This window comes from Macrobrachium nipponense, chromosome 28 (assembly GCF_015104395.2).
Source record: "Macrobrachium nipponense isolate FS-2020 chromosome 28, ASM1510439v2, whole genome shotgun sequence".
Taxonomy (NCBI): domain Eukaryota; kingdom Metazoa; phylum Arthropoda; class Malacostraca; order Decapoda; family Palaemonidae; genus Macrobrachium; species Macrobrachium nipponense.
Genome location: NC_087217.1, coordinates 53018592 through 53028591, shown reverse-complemented (window position 1 = coordinate 53028591; position 10000 = coordinate 53018592).

Sequence of the window (10000 nt, the reverse complement as noted above, 5' to 3'; positions counted from 1 at the left end):
ATATATATATATATATATATATATATATATATATATATATATATATATATATATATATATATATATATATCGTCGTCTTCCTGATTAATTTATTATCCTAGTTGCATCTTTTTACCTTTGTCCTTCTTCCTGGCTTTTTCTTAATCATTGGTGAAGCTTTTTATTTATCCACTTCTCATCTTCTTGATTTTTTCTTTAATCCTTGTTGTATCATTATTATTTATCCTCTTTTCTTAATCTTTCTAGTTTTTAATAATTCTTGTTGGATCTTTGTATTTATCCCCTTTTCATCTTCGTGATTTTTTTTTCTATAAACCTTGTTATATCATTATTACTTATCCACTTTTCTTAATCTTCCTAGATTTTAATAAGTCTTGTTGGATCTTTTTACTTAACCATTTTTCGTCATCTTCCTAAACCTATTAATGACCTTCATTGCATCTTTTTACTTTCCTTGTCTTTCTGATTTGTTTTATAATCCTTGTTGCATCTTTCTTGTTACCTTCACCTTACCAATTTTGTATAATCCTTGTAGCTGTTTTTTTTTCTTTTACTTTTCCATGTCTTCCTGAATTCAATAATAATCTTTGTTCAATCTTTTTTTTCTTCCTCTTCATGATTTTGTTTGAATTCCTTGTCTTCGCATCTTCTTACCTTTCCACTTTTCGTCATCTTATCTTTTTCGTTACCTTTATCTCACCAATTTTTTCTATAATCCTTATTTTTCATGTCTTCCTGAATTCGAATTATAATCTTTGTTGAATCTTTTTTCTTCATCTTCATTATTTTGATTTGTATTCCTTATTGCATATCCTTACCTTTCCGCTTTTCGTCATCTCCCCTTCCATCTGCCCATTGTCCATCGTCGAAGCTCCTCCACACATCGCGTCATCTTCCTCCCATGGCCCACCCGAAGACATCTCGCGTTACTCAGCCCATCGGTTAACAGAGAGCGAACGTTTAGCTGATAAATCTCAAGTCTTCTGTTTACCGTCCCGCCTCGAACCAGAGCCGTCACCTGGACGGGTGTCCTCGAACGGTTATGAGGGGGGGGGGGGGGGGGGAGTGTTAAAGGTGGGTTGAAGGTGCCACAACCAACCCGCGATGTTCCACATTTACCCCGCCCCCGTCTTTCTTCATTACAAGCCGAACACGTCCGCACGGACCATCACGTACGACGATACGTCCCGTTAACGCGACTAGGCACAGAGGAGAGAGAGAGAGAGAGAGGGGGGGGGGGGCAGGGGCAGGGGCTGGAAGATGGGAGTGGTGTGGAGAGATGGAGGATGGGTAGGGGAGGGCACACCTACAGCAGCAGCGAAGGAGCAGGGGGTAGGAGGAGGAGGTAGGAGGAGGATGAGCTGCGAGGCGGGCTGGGAGGGAGGGAGGGAGGGAGGGAAATATGCAGAGCATTAAGCCAAAGTGAGTGGCAACATTCTCCATTTGATGTATGACCGACAGCTGGTAGGGAGTCAGTGCGGACAAGCCAAACAAATCATGGCTGATGTGACAACGATAGTCCCCCCGAATCCCACTGTATCTCGGCTCCGGTTCCCTTGACGCTTCGCCCCTTTCCCACTCCGCTTCGCCGCGCGAGGCGCCCCTCGGAGGAGGACCCGGCCCGAGCGATAAGTCGGGAGAGTTTCGCTAATGGACGGAGATTGAGTGGCAAGAAGGGTACGGTTGACAGAGAAAAATGACCACGACACTCCCGACAAGACAGAGTGTAAAGACAAGAGAGAGACAGAGGCACGCAGAGAGAGAGAGAGAGAGAGAGAGAGAGAGAGAGAGAGAGGAAGGCCAGCCAGCCAGCAGGATCATCAGCAGAAAAGAGAAGCGGTGGGAGAGGGGACTCTCACGAGGGTCGTTTCTCCCTCTTCAATCTCTCTTCAATCTTTTTCTCTTCCCATCCTCTACCACTCTTCTCTTCTCTTCAATCTCTCTCTCTCTCTCTCTCTCTCACCTCCCAACCAATCTCTCTCTCTCTCTCTCTCTTCTCTCTCTTCTCTCTCTCGCTTCTCTTCTATCTCTCTCTTTCTTCAATCTCTTTCTCACTCCTCTCTTTCTCTCTCTCTTCTCCTCTCTTCTATTCTCTTCAATCTCTTTCTCTCGCTTCTCTTCTATCTCTCTCTTTCTTCAATCTCTTTCTCACTCCTCTCTCTCTCTCTCTCCTTCTCTTCTCTTCAATCTCTTTCTCTCTCCCCACCTCTCTCTCTCTTCAATCTCTTTCTCACTCCACTCTCCATCACTCCCCTCTCTCTCTCTTCTCTTCAGTCTCTTTATGTCTCCCCACCCAACTCTCTCTCTCTCTCTCTCTCTCTCTCTTCTCTCTTCAATCTCTTTCTCATTCCTCTCTCTCTCTCTCCTCTCTTCAATCTCCTTCTCACTCTCTCTCTCTCTCTCTCACTTCCCCACCTCTCTCTGTCTGTCTCTCTCTCTCTTCTCTCTATCTATCTCTGTCTCTTTCCTCTCCCCACCCTCTCTTTCTCTCTCTCTCTCTTCATTCTCTTTCTTACTGTCTCTCTCTCACTTCCCACCCCCCTCCCTCTCTCTCTCTCTATCTATCTCTATCTCGTCTCTCTTCAATCTCTTTCTCACTCTCTCTCCCTCTCTCTCTCTCCCCCCTGGTCCCTTCGATGTTTTCGCCACTAAATCTCTGGCGTAGACGTCTGGGATGACAGGCGAATGGCCCTCTTCAAAATTAACTTTCATAACAGAGAATTCTATTTCGTCTCGCCTACCTCGGGATCCCACTATGCTAATTCCCTTCAAAGGTAAATCGCCTACATATTTTAGAAAGAAAGCTTCGGAGAGAGAGAGAGAGAGAGAGAGAGAGAGAGAGAGAGAGAGAGAGAGAGCTTGACGGCTCGATACGTTTAAGACTGTTACGAAGAGACGGGCGGTTGTCTAATATGGTTAAGTCTTCAGAGAGAGAGAGCGTTACAAGGGTTAGGATGTCTCAAAGACTTGATAGTCCATCTGAGGAGACATCGTTAGATGGATCCAATTAATGTTGAAATACAAAATTGGATGCCATAGACAAGCATGAGAGAGAGAGAGAGAGAGAGAGAGAGAGAGAGAGAGAGAGAGAGAGAGTGTTACCGTACTATACTGAATGCCGAAAACTTGATGTATGGTAAAATACTCTGCAGGAGAGAACGTTGTCACTGGAAATAACGAGAGAGAGAGAGAGAGAGAGAGAGAGAGAGAGAGAGAGAGAGAGAGAGAGAGAGCAATTAATGTTGAAGATGAGAATGTTCTCAATGGAAATAACTTTAAGAGGAGAGAGAGAGAGAGAGAGAGAGAGAGAGAGAGAGAGAGGAGAGAGAGAGAGAGAGAGAGCAGTTAATGTTGAAGATAAGAATGTTCTCAATGGAAATAACTTTAAGGGAAGAGTGAGAGGGAGAGAGAGAGTTAGTCATGAATAAAGCAAGCGTATACATAATTTTCATGTCCGGAATGCATGCATTTATGAATGTGTCTGAATGCATTAATACATACGTATGCACATGCACAATCATCCATACAAACTATTCAATCTGCAAGGCAAATCTAAACAACGACAGTCACGCCATCTAACGGAGCCTCACATAACCAAATTAAAAGCTCGCCCTGATCATTAACAGGGCGGAAACATCAACGGTTTAATTGCTAATTGAAATCACACAAAAAAATATCAACTCATATAATTCCTCACAAAAAAAAACTTCAAACGTTTTTAAAGAGATTATGCATGCAACATTATATGTAACCAGCGCTTTACCTAGTTGGTTTTATATTTATTTTATCAATGTTGTAAATTTCATAAAATTTCCATATATTCTATTTTATATGCTTTAGTTTTATTTTTGTAAAAAATCGTTTGTCATGTCAGGCCTATGTATACCAATTCATCATCCCTGTGAAACCACCCATTACTTAAACTAGTAATCGTTTTTTAGTGTTTATCATTCATTAAACGTAATGACTTTGATTCATTAAAGCATTGTTTTGTGACTAAAAATTCTGTAGCAACTAACAGATTTTTTTTTCTGAAAAAGGAAATATTGTTACATACCATATTTCGAGTTCTTTTTGCTTGCAATAGACTCTCTCTCTCTCTCTCTCTCTCTCTCTCTCTCTCTCTCTCTCTCTCTCTCTCTCTCTCAAAATAATATGACAATTTGCCACTATCAACTTTCATTCGTTCATTGACTACAGTAAAAATGAGTCATTTGACACATTGTCACTACAGAAATATCCTGCTTTCATTACTCAAGTACAAATACATTTGGAATGCAAAACAAGAAAGAGACACCTACAGGAGAATTCAATTCTTAAAAGGTAAAAGTTAGAATAAAATATTCTTTAATGTGTTTAAATCTATCTACAGTAATATGACATTGTTATTAAATGTTTTTTTTTATTATTATCATTACCATTATTGTTGTTGCTGTTGTTGTTGTTGTTGCTATGTGTTTTACGAGCTGCGGCTACAAATTCAGTCAACATGCCTGTATTCAGTGAGCTGTGGGGTCATGTAGCAATTTCGACGAAATATCTCGCACTGAAATTCCTGCCAATATATACAATAGTTAAAAATACGATTAAACCCCAATTCTCCTGCAATTATTGACAGCCTATTAGGGGAATCATGTATAATAATAATAATAATAATAATAATAATAATAATAATAATAATAATAATAATAATAATAAAATAATAATAATAATGAAACACTATGGCATGATGGTTAATAGAGCCATATATAAACACAGAATTAATATATATATATATATATATATATATATATATATATATATATGTATATATATATATGTATGTATGTATGTATGTATGTATTTACCAATAACAACGATAATGAAAAAATTCAACTCCCATTAACACACGCAACCATAAGGAAAGAACAGCACTTAAGAGACCAATGAAAGCAACATGAGAAAATAATTCGAATACTCCTCTGCCTGGAGAGGAAACCATTAAGCCCATTATCTGCGAAAAATGCCTCTATCGCCCACTTAGTGATCACGTCCACCACTTCACAAGCGTATATAGCTGTGTAAACGATAAAGGCAACAAGCCTTCAGACTCTCTTATTACTACTACTACTACTACTACTACTACAACTCGTCTTCGATTCGCCCGTAAAGAAAAAAAAAATTACAGACCTTTTTACAACCCTTTTTACACTCTTTTTACCTCGTCCATCAAGACAATTTCTCAATGTCTGCCATTCCGGGAACGTAGCCTCGATGGCGCTGTTTTGTCCTGACCATCCGAGAGTCATCTGTCAGTTTTGTCTCCGGCCATTTTTAGCCATCTATCAGTCTCCCCTTGTCACCGGCATTAACGGCGTGTTCAGAGAGCCAGGCTTCTTCGCCCTGGAGTCGGGACGCCCTACTAGTTACACACGTTGGCAGGTAAACAGGGGCACGGATTGTATCAGGTTACCCGCGGGTGCTACGTCGGATTTTGGCCTGCCTCGAAAAAAGGAGCTGGAGTGTTCCCTTTGAGGTCTCCTGGAGTATCCGTTGAATATCTCCAACCAAACTCTCTCTCTCTCTCTCTCTCTCTCTCTCTCTCTCCTTTTTTCTCTGCAGTTATGTCCAAGGATCACCAACCCCTCCTCCTCTCCTCCCTCCCACCCCCTTCCCAGCCCTCTCTGACCCCCCCTCTAAGGACTTCCTCAAGCCAGCTCCTAAGGACCTCTTTAACCTCCACTTCAAGGATTGCTGACCCTCAATACCCAACCCTCTCCAGGAACTCTATAGCCTCCTGTCGCAAAACCTTTCCCTTATCAGTTGCTTATCTGTTGCTTATTGTATTTATTCATGCGCAAAAACAACATTTCCATGTGTGTGTACCTTTTTTTTATTATTATTCTGATGTGTATGAACATCTCCCCCTACTGGGATGTTTTACTGTTTGCCTTCACAAAAGAAATGTCAACATGTATGCATGTATTTTGTTGAGGTATGAATGGGTGTCTGGATGTGTATATAAATCTTTTGCTGTGCGTTCATGCTTGCGTGTGTATACACACAGCCTGACATTTATTCTGAGAGGGAATGTCAGTTTGATGGGTTTGGTATCAGAGTTGATGCTGCTCTTAGTGGAAAATGAACTGAGTTTCATTTTCCTGAGAATTACCCAGAAATCTCCTCACTGACTTACACACTTACACATAAAGAGAGAGAGAGAGAGAGAAGAGAGAGAGGAGAGAGAGAGAGAGGAGAGAGACGACGACCAAAAGGGAGCGTGTTTTAACTCAGTTCCTAAATTAAGGGGCTAAAGCTACATACCAAACCTATATTATTTTTCTATACATCATCATAATACATTAGCTAGGACAAGAACTTTATCTTCCATTTAATATAGTGAACACACACATGTACATATGTACATACCCATATATAATAGGTCTATATATTTATATATATATATATATATATATATATATATATATATATATATCACTTGTAAAAATGTGGTTACAACAGAATTCCACTAATTAAAGGAGGTCCACATACATCTGTAAGTACACTAACGTATATGCAATACTATATATGTTATACATATACGATATACATTATATAGATAATATATTATATATATATATAATATATATACATACATATATATATATACATATATGATATATATATATATTATATATATATACATATTATATTATAATATTATAATATATATTTATTACAAGCAACCACAGTGATATCCCATGTCAACTGGAATTCTCCACAACGTCGCAACCCTTAAGATAATAAGAGAGAGAGAGAGAGAGAGAGAGAGAGAGAGAGAGAGAGAGAGAGAGAGAGAGAGAGATCCAACAAGAGTAAAGTGACCTTTTGATTTTATCTTGGTAGTATTCAATCCCTTTAACTTCATTAAGCCAAACCTTTAATCAGTGTCTGAGAGCCTGTTTAATCTCGGATCCCCTTTTACCATCTTTTTTGCCACTTTTATTTTTATTTTTTTTTCTTTAATTGGAAGAGAGGAATGGGTTTGGTAGGAGTGGCTGGAATAAGAAGACACCAGGTGACAGAAAGACCGAAGTTTGACTTAATTTGAATAATTTTTTCCTGGGTTTCTTCATCTACCTAAATCTGTCTTGATGAGAGATTTAATTCTTTCATTGAATTTGATTAAATACGTATTCCTTTAGCAGAGTATGTCATGGGTTTGATCTAATTTGAATAATTCCTCTTTTTTTTTATTGATTGCTCTCAGTACCAAAATTTAACTTAATATGAGAGTTAATGCTTTTATATAATTTGAAAAATTTGCTCTTATTTTAGCTGAGACTTGATTAATATTAATATTTTTTTCTTATTTTCTTTAAATTTTTTATTTCTCTCTTCACCAAAACCTATCTTGACATGAGTTAATCTTTTTCCTATTGTTTTAATTTTTTCTTTAAATTCTTTATTTTTTTTTGATTAATCTTAATTATTTACTAATAATTGTTATTAATACTAGTTTTTATATCTATAATTTATATTTTTTCGTTTTTTATTTAATCTTATTAATTAAGTATTAGACGAATCAGTAAGAGGTTTCCCTTAAGCTTACTGGAAATGATCACTGTCAAAAAAATTTAAAAATACGTATATTAGTTATTTAGTCAATATTAGCTTTTTTATTAATGCTAGTTTTTTTAATCATTATACCTTTTCGTATTTTACTTTAGTGATAAATCATCTTGTTAGACGAATTAGTAAGAAGTCTCCAGGTCAATTATTCGAAATAGTCCCTGCCAAAAAAAAATTAATAAATAAATAAAAAAAAAAATAAATAAATATATTTAATTTGGCTAAGCTGACCTTAGATGCGCAATTAATCGTCTCTCGCACGGCTAACCGAGCTTAGAGGCTATTGGCAAAATAAGGTAAAACCAAGCTTAAGGAGAACTAAATCCGGCTCAATTTCACGATATCTTTTAAGTGTCGGTTATTATAATCGAGTCGGTAATTTAACTTTTTTCCATTTTTTTTATTTTTTTCTGTCTTTGAGTCCGAGGTGTATCGTCTGACTGGATTAGCGATGTGTGGAGAGACCGACGGTGATTGTTTGGTAATACGATTTCGGGGGGAAGGGGTTGGTTAGAAGTAGGGGGGAATGGGGGGAGGAAAAGACGAGGAATAAATCACAATAAAGAAGGACAAAATATATACTGCTGTTTGAAGCCTTATGATAATGTATAATTTTGTATGTAAGTGTGTTGAGTATTTGTATGTGTGCATATATATATATATATATATATCTATATATCTATCTATATATATATATATATATTATATAAAAAAAAATAAACTATATATATATGTGTGTGTGTGTGTGTGTGGGTGTATAATATATATATATATATATATATATATATAATGTATATATATATGGAATGTAGATATATATATATATATATATATAGGTATAGGGTATATTATATGAATATATATATATATATATTATAATTATTATATATATATTTATATAATTAGATATGATATATATATATATATATATATATATATGTATTATTATATATAAATAATTATTGTTTGTAAATTCTGAACTGAACAAGCCACCTTCATATAAAAGAAAAAAATCCCCACTCCACTTTTGAAAACGATGTGACGCAATATATAGTATTAAAACAGTACTTATATACATACATTTTTTACACACGTATGTCATACATTTATGAAAAAAAATACATATTTATTTTATACCAGTGACACAGCTGAACAATGATTACTAGTCAGTGAGAGGCAGAGCGGATACAAAATGGAATTCCGAGCCTAAATTTTATTGTTATTTTTTTTTTAAATTTTTATTTTTATATTGATGTCAGCGAATGAGAAATAGCCTATGACATTACGTGATGACGTAAGTGAAAGATACGTATAGTTGTTTTCGCTGCTAATTTTGCCAAATTTCTTCACTGTGCATATACATTATTTCATTATAAACACGTTTTATTTTATCATTCAGATAGAATAATTGTCTGTGTGTTATATATCGTATGAAAACAGTATATATTCATGCCTGCCATTGTTATCAATACTACTATCATTAATGCATTCGCTGTTTTCTTGCCATATAATAAAAACTATATATATTATCTATATATATATATATATATATATATATATATATATATATATATAAAATTATACAACACATATGTGTAAATAATATTATATATATATATATATATATATATATATGATATATATTTATATATATATGAATAACTTGATCACGAAGTATAAAACGTGATGCTATGTATAGATAAAGGTTTTTGCCACGAAGGAAAAAATGAAAAAGCGAGATAGCCAAGTACTTTCGGTCTGACCAAAAGTACTCGGCTATCTCGCTTTTTCATTTTTTTCCTTCGTGACAAAAACCTTTATTTATATATATATATATATATATATATATATATATATATATATATATATATATAGTTTTCAATATATGACAAGAAGACAAAGAATGCATTACTAATAGTAGTATTAATAACGATAACATAAATAAAAATTATAAAGATAATAACAGCGAAAGAAGAAAACAAAATGGATCAAATTTTATAATAAAAAATCCGTCGCAACAATACGTATCTGTCACTTACGTCATCACGTAATGTCAGATACCATCTCTCATTCGCTGACATCAATAAATAAATAAAGAAAAAAAATACAGAATAAAATTTAGGGCTTGGAATTCCATTCTGTACCATCTCTGCCTCTCGCTGACTGGTAATCATTGTTCAGCTGGGCTACTGGTATAAAATATATATATATATATCTTTTAAAACATACGACATACGTGTGTAAAAAATGTATCGATATATGTACTGTTTTGATGTGACATATTGCGTCACATCGCTTTCAAAAGTGGAGCAGGGATTTTTTTTCTTTTATATGAAGGTGCTTGTTTATTTTTGGACGTACAATATATATATATATATATGTATATATA